Genomic DNA, 13061 nt, shown 5'->3' with positions numbered 1-13061 from the left:
AATACAGGAGTTCCCTGTCATGGTGCAGCAGAACCGAATCTGACTTAGAAACCCTAAGGTTGCGGGTTCGATCCCTAGCCTCACTCGGTGGGTTAAGGATCTGGTATTGCGGTGAGCTGTGGCGTAGATCGCAGACGCAGCTCGGATCTGGCATTGCTGTGGCTCTGGCATAGGCCAGTGGCTACAGCTCTGACTAGACCCCTAGCCTGGGAACTTCCATATGCTGCAGGTGCAGCCCTAAAAGGACAAAAGGCAAAAATAAATAAATAAATAAAAATAAAAATAAATAAAAGAATACTACTGATTTTACCAAGAAAAATAAACTACTGCGATAGCTGATATCGATAGCCAGGAGCCATGTTACTTTATCCTAGCAAGACTACAAAATCAAGGATCGTGCATACAGTTGAAATCATGTTCTAAAGTCCTATCAGGAAATTTCACAGATCAAATTAAAGATCTGAACAGGGATGGTATGCAAATTTCCACCCCTCATTTTAAAAAAAAATTTTGCGTCTTTGAATTTCCCAAAGATGCCATTACTTTTGTAGGGAGAAGAGTCTCCAATAGCTTCCTCTTGAACACTCCTTCAGTAATGACCCTTAGAGAATAGGTGGTAAAATTCTTCCATTTTCTGAGAATATCTATTCAGATTATTACTCTAAGCAAACATGAAGAAAAAGTCAAAAACGGGTGAGTTTGAGGTCAGAATCAGGCCTCCTTTATTTCCTGAACCCTATAAGCCCCTCTCTTTCCAATAGGCTACAGTGGTACATTTTGTACCCAATGCTTTCCAAAATTTTCAGCTATTTCTTCTTATCCAGTATAAATGTTGTCCTGGATATTAATCCAGGTCGCTTTGTAGAGAGCTTATGAAATACTCAAAATACGTATCTGTGATTGTAAAACATGGACAATTTCCTCCGTCTTTGTGACTTTGTTTTTTTTTTGTTGTTGTTGTGGGTTTTTTTTTTTTTTCTTTCTTTTTTTCTTTTTAGGGCCACACCAGTGGCATATGAAAATTCCCAGGATAGGGGTCAAAAGGGAGCTGTGACTGCCACAATACACCACAACTACAGCAGTGCCAGATCCCAGCTGTGTCTGTAACCTACACCACAGCTCACAACGCCAGACCCTTTAACACAATGAATGAGGCCAGAGATCGAACCTGCATCTTCATGGATACTAGTCAGGTTCATTACTGCTGAGCCACAATAGGAATTCTCTCCTCTATCATTAAGATACTACCACAATTCTATTTCATTTCTAGTAGCCTCTTGGTTCATTGTCGGATACATATGGGACATATATGGAGAAGTGCATTGCCACAGGATCTTGTTACCTTTTAGTCCACTATGCTGAATGGGATAAGAGGAGTGAACAGATGCACATAGAAGATCCAATCCAGCCTTCCAGGATCTCAAAGTTGGTGACCGCACTTCTAGATACGTACAGGGATTTTCAGTCTTTCAATGTGAGTTAGCAAATTGGATTCAGGTTTGCTCTTTCTAAACAGAGGCAGCAGCTGTCTACTTAAGCTATCTCAATGAATGTAGAAACTCTGTTGAAAATAACTATTTTGATAAAACCAGCTTGATCCAAATTATGTTCCCCAGCCCCCTCCTTGGCTAAACATTCTCAAAACCCAATCTTACAAACAATTTCCAGGCTCTGACTAAACAAATTAGCAAATTCCTATAAAATCCTTTTGGGACTAACTTTTATCTTCATTTTGCTAATTCTGCATTTCAATCTCTTTATATATTCATGATTATGGCCAGTAGTCTCTCAAAAAAACAGGGACTGTTTGATTTCTTTTGCATGAGAAACATGGACTCCTTCCATTAAAGGATGTTTCACAAGGATTTGAGGGATTTGGGTTCTCCAACTGGTCTTCTTTTCCCATATACTGCATATATAATTGTCCCAGTTGTTGGGGATATATGAGTTCTAGAGCTGTGCTTGAACTTTACAAAGGAAAACTCAATGACTTTTAATTCAGCAACCTAGATTTCATCTCTAAGACTATTTTGGTGATTTCAGCTCTATGGCTGTATGTGAGAAGAGATTTTTATTTGGTGCAGTTACAGAATGGCCCTGATTTTCAGTCCAGTCCATGCCTTGAGGCAAGAATTTGAAGATTTGAGCTTGTCATTCTTTTGCTTTTAAAATATTGAATATTGTCACAAAAAAACTCTCCTGCCCCTTGCTGGTAGAATAATTTGAACTTTCCAAGCTGCTCTGTGACAGTAATTATTCACCCAAAACCTTTCTCTTGTTGAACACATGGTTCCAGGTGACCACAGGGAAATACTTAATTAGTTGTTATACCGCTGATTAGCTTGGGGCAGTTATTTTTCTGGTTCTGGGAGGTTAATGGGAATCTCAATGTCATTTCCTACATTTCAATGTCATAATCCATGATAAATATGTCACATTTCACTGAGAGTCTGTTGTGTTAAATACATTCTAAATCTTTATATCAGTTACTTTCTATATGTGCTCTGGATAAATAGATTTTGGAAAATATAACTTTCCTAATCAAATATAAAACTAAACAAATAGGAGTTCCCACCATGGCTCGATGGTAATGAACCCAACTAGTATCTATGAGGATGTGGGTTCAGTATCTGTTCTCTCTCAGTGAATTAAGGGTCTAGCGTTGCCACGACCTGAGATGTAGGTTGCAGACGCAGCTTGAATCTGGTGTGGCTGTGGCTATGGTGTAGGCCAGCAGCTGCAGCTCTGATTCAACCCCCAGCCTGGGAACTTCCATAAGCCAGAGTTGTGGCCCTAAAAGGACAAAAAGAAAAAAAAAATACTAAACAATAGACTACAGAAAGGAGATAGGAGTGCCGCCTTTGGGATTTCAGTATAAGGAACTAATTGGTGGTCTTTTTTCCTTATAGAAATTAAAATGGTATAGTTCTGGTACTTCTCCATCCTTGGGTAATGGTCCCTAAAAATTCAAATATGTAGTTGTGATTTGCCTAGTTTTTGTCGCTGTCCCCACCGTGGCAAGTATTGGTGGTAGAGGGTGGCATCTGGATTTATAATTATACCAAGAAAACAATGAGGGAACAATTAGTGTGCTATGGAAAGGAAGAAAGGGAAAAAAAAAAAAAAGGGAAGGGTGCTCTTAGGCAACGACAACAAATGGCTAATAAAGTACATGGGTAAATTTTTGAAAATTTAATCAGTTTTATAGAGTTAGCTCTTAAATTCAAGTCCTGATTTGTATATCTATCTATTTACCTGTTTTTCTATATAAAACTTTATATACAATTTGTATATTTATATATAATGAGAATATAGTTATTTTTTCTAGGGCTATTAGCTTATACATGACACTTACATTATATAAAAGTTAAAACGTAACTCAGAAGGCCATCCAATAACTAGCCTGTACCCTATAGGCATCTTAATTAAATTACATCAGATAAATAGCATATTGATTTATGGACCTAATGCAAAAATGTTTATAATGTAATTATAGCATTCATATAATAAATTATTTAATTCACATGTTCCAATTTAAACTGATCAAAGCTGACAGCCTCCATTTTGGATAAAACCTCCATCATTATTTTATTTATACACACACACACACACACACACACACACACATAGGCAGTGAATTATGGAGAAAGGAGGAAAAACTATAGAAACTGTAGACTTGGAATCAATTATTTAGCTGCTTCGATTACCAAAAACACTTGTATGAATCTTTAAAATATGTTTTTAGGTCTAAATTAAGTAATTTCTTCCAAATATGGCAAAACCAAGATGACTAATCTCCCACCTGCTGGTTAAAGGTTGATATCAGCGACATAGTGATAATGGATAAGACAGTGCTATCAGAAATGACTGTGTCAGAAAACAATTATATCCATAAGACAGTGTCCAATGTGGGGGGAAGCAGAATATGCCATCCCCAAATATACCACTTTTTGCATGTGGATTATTACGAGAGGAAGACAACCAAGGCCCCAGAGATTCACAAAGAATATTTACCTTCCACTTAACTGCCTAAAAGAATTTAGATAGAGGGCTGGTACCAGGATAAGAGCTAATACCAGAGATACTTTCTTCTGTCAGAAAGACTTATCTGCAAGGCATGACAAATATTTATTTACCAAACATCTGCTCTTCTCATTGTCCTGTAGTGTATCTCCCTCCCCTTTGAAGCCCCAGATCCCTCCCTTCATCTACTTACCTCCAATGGCATTTCAGCCTCAACCACTATATGGGAGGCTCTCATATGTATGAGATTTGTTCCTCTCCTTTTAACCTATTTTATGTCATGGAAGTATTAGACCAGCCAAAGAACCTTCTTCTGAATGAAGAAGAGGGAAGTTTTCCATCTCTACAAATGCAATGATTAAGAGGATGAGATAGCAAGTCAGGCTGAATACGGTCAAAATGTGATCCCACTGTATAACCTTGGGAAAAATCCTTCCAACGTTACAGTTCCTTCATCTGTAAAATGGCAATTCTGATACAGCACATAATAGTTATGAGGATTATATAAGCTAATGCAATTAAAGAATAAAGGATCTATCACAAATTTCTAAATTATGTTAAAAAATATAGATTATTTATCTATTGGTTTATATTTATACATGATATATATATGCATGGATATGTATTTATACATGGACATATATATATACATAACGATGTGTGTTCTATTTTTTTTGTCTTTTTGTCTTTTCTAGGGCTGTACCCACGGCATATGGAGTTTCCAAGCTAGGGGTCTAATCAGAGCTTTGGCTGCCAGCCTATACCAGAGCCACAGCAACATGGGATCCAGGCTGCATCTGCAACCTACACCACAGCTCATGGCAATGCCAGATCCTTAACCTACTGAACAAGGCCAGGGATTGAACCCGCAACTGCATGGTTCCTAGTCGGATTCATCAACCTCTGAGCCATGACTAGAACTCCTGATGTGTGTTTTATATATCATTTTAACACATACTACACTCTAGTTTAGATAGATTTAATCCATAAAATAGCATGAGAGGACTGGTAACATGAGAAAAATAAAAGACCTTTAACTTTCTTATGACTTCATAAGTACCTAGCAGTGAAAAGGAAGAGTTAGTAAGCTCAACAATTGTCAATGGTGTAGGAGATTTTTGAGTAATATTTTTTATTCTTAAGTAGTTTCTCTCTTATTAAACTGTGAACAGATGCATACATGGGTACTGAGTCATATCTGTAAAGCATAAGCAGAATTTAACTTCGACCCTAGGGCATTTTTTTTGTAATGCAGATTAACAGTTGTTCCTCTGTCTTTCTTTTTCCCCCAAGGTAAAGAACCAGAAGACCTACAGGAGTTGAGGGAATACACTTTGTTCTTTAAAAATTAGAAGAGTAGAGACAGAGCACAAAGATACAAGGTATTCAGATTGTGTTTATTTTCCCATGTACTCAGTGACAAGGAGATTCCTTTCTACTTGCATGCTGAATTTTCCAGCAGAGTCATTTTCAAAAGGGCATCCTTCTGAAAAAAAAGGATGGAATGGTGAAATTTTAAAGTTTGCAAACAGATGAGATCTAATTCACCAAGAGGACGAAGATGATTCAATTTAGACTCTAACCTCTTCCTAAGTTACCAAATACAAGATTAGCTGTGACTAGATGATGCATGATAGATCTCGTTAGCAACTCATTTACCACCTGAATCACGCAGGATGCTTTCAAGTAGGTAGTAATAGAAAACCTGACTAAAACTGACTCAAACCGTAAGGACTTTTATGACTCATGACCTTAGAAGGCAAGTGGTCCAAAGTATTGGTCAAAGGCTTGGGAAGGCCAGCAGGGACTCAAGATTTTCTGATCCCTTTGCTAAATCACATTCAGTTTGACAGCAATGTCTCTTTAAACATCCTATGTCAACTGAAGAATGAAACAAAACAGGAAGAAAGATGAGGTTGAGGATTTCAGGTGAAGATCTTTCTCTTCGCTCCTCAGGTGACTTCTCTTTGTATTTCATCGGCCATAACTAGGCCATGTACCCTGTTCGTACTTGAGAAGAATGGAAAAGGTGGCATTTTTTGCCTTACTAGTGTTTAAAATTGGGAGGCATCACTAAGATTACATGAAATTACTGGACTATCAATAGCTAATTGAATATGAAATACACTGATATGCCACATGCTTCATTGATAAGACAAACAAAATATTAATTACTTTAGGTTTGCTACATTATTTATTAGGTTACTCGGAACATTATGACTGTCAGCCTAAGGTATATTTAAATCTTAAAAAAAAATTTGATAGAGCCAGAGAAATTTAAAAGCATTCCAAAGCCCACCTGGTCTCCCATTTGCTAACATTACACAACTACCTAGCCCATTCATATGCTTTGCCAGCCTAAGTTTTCATTTCTGCAACAATAGTAATATTCCAAACGAGGGGTCTCTTCATGCAAAAGCAATGGAAGAAAAATATCAAATTCTGCTTGTGTTTCTGCTTTTAAAGCTAAAGTCTGATTAGAAGAGAACATTATTTTTTAAAATTCCACTTTTCAGGTCTGTTTTTCAGTTCTTTGCTAGGTAACACAAGACATCCAAATGGTGCAAATGCAGATAAAGTGAACCACAGTGAAATGATCTTGCCTATCCCATTGGCCTGTGATCTCAAACCACTAGGGAAAAAAAAAAAAAAAAAACCTAGAATTGAATTCTTTGATAACTGCGTCCTACCCTCTTATATTCCTCTTGCTTTCCTTTTTTAATTTTCCCAAAAATCAAAAAGGTAGATGTTACAAACAATTGGTCCAGTTTAAAGGGGTAACGCTATGGTATTAGGGAGGGAAATGTTTTATTTTTCAGCAGAAACTTTTGCAATATAACTTTTGAATTAAAGCCTAAGTCCCTTCCATTTGAATTTTAATATGTATTTTTATGACTTCAAAGTATAGTAATATGATGTAGAGATTCTTTTGATTACGCTATTAAACATATTTTCTCAATCTATCTTATATTAAATATGCTGCTATTTGGCAACTACTTCAAGTTTATAACTAGAATACGTGAAATTCTTAATAGAAAGTCTAGTATCTCAGGGATCATTTAACAGCATGGGTGAATTTAAGAGGAAATAAATATTTCATATTTGAGCAAAACTTTTGTAGCTTAGGATGGTTTCCTGATTTATGTAGGTGCCTCCTTTCTGACCCATCTTCCTTTTAATAAAGATTTAAGACATTGGTCTGCCCACTGAAGTCTATCTTTTGCAGACAGCTTTGCTTCTAGATTCCAGGTGCTGAAACTCTCCATCTTGTTAAATCTTTCCCCGAGGGGGAAAACATATGAAGTGCCCTAAAATGTATTATTAACTTTTGTTTCAAAGGGATAGTCGAGGAAAATATGACACACCACATTTTCTTGTAGCGCCTAGGACTAATGCAATATTTTCTCTTACTCTGCTAAGACCTCTAGGTTTATAACTGCTGAGGGGAGTGTGGCAAAAAAAAGAGGGGGGGTTAGGGAGTTCCCTGGTAGCTCAGTAGGTTAAGGATCCAGCATTATTACTACTGTGGCTTGGGTCACTGCTCTAGCATGGATTCAAACTCTGAGCCAGGAATTTTGCATGCCATGGGTGTGTCTAAAAACAACAAACATACAAACAAAACCCAAAAAAGACAAAAAAGGTGTTAGCATCAAAATTTATAGTGGTCTAAGTAGGTGAGTGTCACATTTAGTCTGAGCGCTGAAACTTTCTTTCTACCTCTAGCCTTAGGGCCCACCCTCATTGCTTTGACCCTTGGACAAATGCAGCATGGACAGGGGCCAGACTAGACATCTCAGCTGCAGATTGCTAAGAGATGTAACCATTCCCTCCAACTTAAAAACAAACAAACAAGCAAACAATAACAACAAAAATCAGTACAGATGCCAAGCTCGCTAGGTAGGGTTTTTAAAACCTTAAGTGATGGGTCTATAAGAAGTCACAGCAATCCCAGTTGTGATTGTCCTTGCCAAACTTTGACATTTGAAGCAAATTTTAGATGGGGCAAATTCCACACTAAAACCAGGCTGGATTTGGGGGAATTTTCTCCTGATAGGGATCAGCAGTGTGCTTCCTTGGTTTAACACAGATGAAACCTGCATGTGTATGCATCTCTCCATATATATGGTCCCTAATGGGTATTGAAACATGGAATCATGATTTGTGAATGACAAAAGGAATGAACGGATGAAAGAAGATTAAAAGTTGACCTTCTCTTCCTATCCTCTGTTCTATACCATGACTCTGGGAAAGTTCCTTCTAAGGTTTATGTTTTTTTTCTGTTTGTCCAGGTAGTTTCAAAGGTATCTCAAAGCAATGAAAGGAACCCTCTTTTTCTTTCTAAAATCTATTTCTCAGGCTCTGCTTCCTGTCTTGGCAAATGACAACAGCATCCATGCAGTCATTCAAAAGAGACATTTAGATTGCTTTACTTTTCCAATTCATTCAATAATTAAGTCCCTTGATTCTTGCTTTTCGGCATGTTTGGTTTTCATAACTTTAGCCCATCTTATCTGTTCTTGCTGCAGTTTAGGGGCACATTGCTTTTTACTTGGGCAAATGAAAGAGTACCTTAAAATGGTAATTGCTCTCCAGCCTCAGAGCTCTCGTACACTTTTTCTGCAATGTATAAAGAGAATGAGAGAAAATGATAATCTGAATCCATCTCTCCCCTGCTTAAATCTCCTCAGTTTATTTTCACTGCAAAGGAGAGATAAAACCTAAATTTGTTGGTATCATGAATATTTACATTTTTTTTCAAAAATGTTGTTAACTGGAGTTCCCATCGTGGCACAGTGGTTAACGTATCCGACTAGGAACTATGAGGTTGAGGGTTCGATCCCTGGCCTTACTCAGTGGGTTAAGGATATGGCGTTGCCATGAGCTGTGGTGTAGGTTGTGGTGTAGGTTGCAGATGTGGCTTGGATCCCACGTTGCTATGGCTCTGGCGGAGGCCAGCGGCTAAAGCTCTGATTGGACCCCTAGCCTGGGAACCTCCATATACTGCAGGAAGCGGCCCAAGAAATGGCAAAAAATAAATAAATAAATAAATAAAAAATGTTGTCAACTTCTAATTTTATTATAAATACATTTTTTATCACCTCTGATTCACAAATAAACCTGACACTGTTTTTCAAAGAATGCAATTTTTCCACTGAATAAGACATACTCAATAAATGAATGAAAAATAAATCAATGAAAAAATATAGATGATATTGAATAGAAATCTATTTCCTGTCAACTTCTTTTCATTTATCCTAAGACCTCTAAACTCTAATTCTTTTGTGTGTGTGTGTGTGTGTTTATGATAACTGTGTAGTAATTTAAACATCTTCCCTCATAGGTTTGTCAACCTTAATTGAGAATCATCTCTTTTCAATGCTGATCTCCCTAATTCTTTATTCTCTTCTTAAAGAAACAAACATATACAACAGAAAATAGAATAACAGATTGACCTCCAAACAGCTAGCTTTAAGAACTAGCAAAGCACCTAGAAATGATCATACTAAGTGAACTTAGACAGTGAAATACAAACATCACATACTACTTCTATGTGGAAGCTAAAAAAAAAGGGGGGGGGATACAAATGAACTTACTTGCAGAACAGAAACAGACTCAGAGACTTTGAAAAACTTACGGTTACCAAAGGGGACAAATGGTGATGAAAGGGATGGACTGGGGGTTTGGCATTGGTATATGCATAATGTGGTATATGGAATGACTGGCCAATGGGGACCTGGTGTGTAGAACAGAGAATACTACCCAATATTCTGTAATAATTTACATTGGAAAAGAATCTGAAAGAGAATCATGTATGTACATGTATAATGGAATCACTTTGTTATACAGCAGAAATTACCACAACCTTGTAAATCAACTATGATTCAATAAAACTTTTAAAAATGAAGAAAATAGAATTAGCAATGCATGGGCTAAGTTGGTCCATTGGTGTCATCACCACTATCTCCAAGCAACTTTGACTTCCTTTTATGAAGCAAATTCTGTACATATGTTATTTTATCAGTCAATGTTTTGGCATATATCTCCAAATGATAAAAATTTGTTACATTAACATGGTTTCATGACTTACTTATTATTCTGGTCAACGTTCTCTGAACATGCTTAAGTATTCCTTATATCTCTCCATATCTAATACCCACAGTTATACTGCATAACCAGAATGAGATAGACAGCAGAGAAAGAATATCGCCACCACACTAACTCCACATACACACTTTTAAATAATCATGTTTTCATTTGCCTAATAAAAAAGTAAGCTTTTTGCTCCTTTAGCAGCTATTTTTCAGTGTTTATTTATTTTAATTTACCAAGTAGGATAATTCTGACATTTTCTCATGTTCTGTAATATTTTCCCAGCCTGCACTTGTAAATTTTCATACACACTCTTAGAAACCCTAAGGAACATAGTTCATTTCTTGTTATTTGTGGAGAATTTTTAAGAAAATCACGTGAAAGTTGAAATGCCTTTGGCATCTCAAACAGCTTATAAATTAATCTAGATGGATGGTAAAAAATAGGTTGATTCTGTGGAATAAGGATAAGCTAACTATGGAGAGGTGATAGAAAGGTGAGAATTAGTACTTTTGAAATTCTTTTAAAATATTTAAGCCACTGGTTACAAAGTAATATTTAACTTTAAATACAATTTCAATTGTATAGAGTAGAATAGATCCATTCTAAAGGCATGCCTCTATACAAAGGGTCAACACAAATACTAACATACTAGGGTTCTGGTTATCCGTGCCCAGGCTCTCCTTCCCAAATGGACAACATTTCTTTAAGCATCTCTCTTTCACAGTGAGCCTGATGCTTAACTTTCTCAGACACAGCAGGGACATGGCAAGGCAAGGGGCTTCTGCTGTGCAGTGGGTCCATGGAACACCGCCTCCTATTTCATGCCCAGAACTCTGCCTGGCCTGATGATCACCTTCCCACAGCTCTTTCGACGTGGAGACCAATGTCCTAAAGCCACCCTGCACACTCTGGCACCCTGACTTACTCTGCAGGTCAATGTGGATGGTTCCTCCTGAGCCTCCACACTTTGCACACTCAGGCCACCTGTTCCTGATTGCCTACACCCCATGTGACTTCACAAGGACTGCTTTCTGCTTGTGCAATAACAGCAAACCCATTCTAACAGGTGAAGATCATCAAACTTCTCTGCTACCCAGTGGATTGAGTGTTACCGGAAAGGAGATCTGAACACCAGCCTTGGGAGGGGAATCTTTTGAATTTGTCTTTCCATTAGTACTCACCCTAAGCCCTAGGGTACATTATAGAGTGTCCACAGTCATTCACTCAGCTAGTTGATAAACGAAGTTTTCAATCCAAGTCATCTTTATTCTAAAGCCGTGCTTTATCCTTCTGTCTGAGCCATGGATAACTCTTTTGGTCAAGGAGAACATTTATGATGAATCACACACACATGGTATATAATATATTCCCCTTTAACTCTCTTCTCACACTAGCTCTAGAGAAGTTACATATGCAAATTCCCTCCCAGGAAGTCAAATCGACTCTTTCTCAGGGTTGCAATGTCAAATCTATAATATTAATCATTTGGCAATTCTCTGATGACATATTATGTTTTAACTCCATTAAAATAAATGATCTGCCATGTAACAAATTACTTGGTACTCAAAATTTTCTGTCGTTACAACCAAATATTCATACCAGCCACATTTTTTTAAAGTCTTGTTCTTGCAAAATGAAGATGAGACAGGTCTTTTTATGTTTTTAAATATGAGTGCTAGCCAATATACAGAAAGAAATGCTTTTAAAAATCACAGAAATTCCTAAACCATTATCAGTTAATAAGATTACTGGGGCATCAAGGTTTCTAATGCAATTATAGACCAATACCTGCACTATACGGGGAAAGGAAAATAAAAGCTGCAGAGGCCAAGGAATAAATTCAAAAAGCTATGAATAATAATATGAATGGAACATGTGAAATCTATTGAGTGGGTTAATTTAGCGGCAAAACCAGCAGTAAGAAAGAAAAATTACTGAAAATACATCTCATAGATTTGCTCAAGATCAGTTCACTTACGAGGAAAATAGGTGTTTTTACAAAAGAGCATCTTAGGCTGTATCATTAACAGGAAGATAAGAGAAAGAACTCAGAAGGATATGCATAGTTTGTCATACACTGAATTGCACAATTAAACTCTCTGGAAAAATTCATTCTCATTTTTTAGATTCTGGCTCTGTTATATTTATCTGTATCAATGGAATATCTCAAAAGACCTTTATTCAGGCCAAGTCTACGCAGTGGAGCAGTTTTCCCAGTTACAGATTGATTACTGAAAAGCAGATTATGATGCTTAGAAAATAACATTATCTTATGATAGAAGTCATAATATCTAGGATACAGTTTGTGGCTATTAGAAAGAAAAGAAGTTTAAATGTCCTGTGAGGATATCATATAGTAGTTAGAAATGTGTAATTTAAATAATTTATTTTTCTAAGTCAAATATACTATAGAGGCAAGATTCAACCAGTAAAAAAAAAAATCACTTTTTTCTTCAAACTAATTTTGAATCATCATATTGTGTCACATAGGGTAACTTTAATTTCTCCATGCCTGCTGTTCTTTATCTCTAAAATTAGAGATAAGTGTTTATAGGAGTTCCCGTCATGACTCAGCTGGAACAAATCTGACTAGCATCCATGAGGATGCAGGTTCGATCCCTGGCCTCCCTCTGTGTTAAGGATCCGGCACTGCCGTGAACTGTGGTGTATATAGGTCCCAGATGCGGCTTGGATTTGACTTTGCTGTGGCTGTGTGGTACATAGGCCGGTGGCTTCAGCTTGGATTCGACCCCTAGCCTGGGAACCTCCATATGCAATGGGTGTGGCCCTAAAAAGACAAAAAACAAGAAGAGAGAGAGAAGTGTTTATACGGGATTTTTTTTTTTCCAAAAAGTCCTTATTAATACGTATTTTCTGTCAGACAACCACATACTGTATTATGTATTAATGGAAAAACAACAAAAAAAACAAAACAAAAAGATATC

The sequence above is a fragment of the Sus scrofa genome, chromosome 10 (assembly GCF_000003025.6).
Source record: "Sus scrofa isolate TJ Tabasco breed Duroc chromosome 10, Sscrofa11.1, whole genome shotgun sequence".
NCBI classification, from domain to species: Eukaryota; Metazoa; Chordata; class Mammalia; order Artiodactyla; family Suidae; genus Sus; species Sus scrofa.
The sequence above is the reverse complement of the archived record's forward strand: the minus strand, read 5'-3'. Positions refer to the sequence as shown.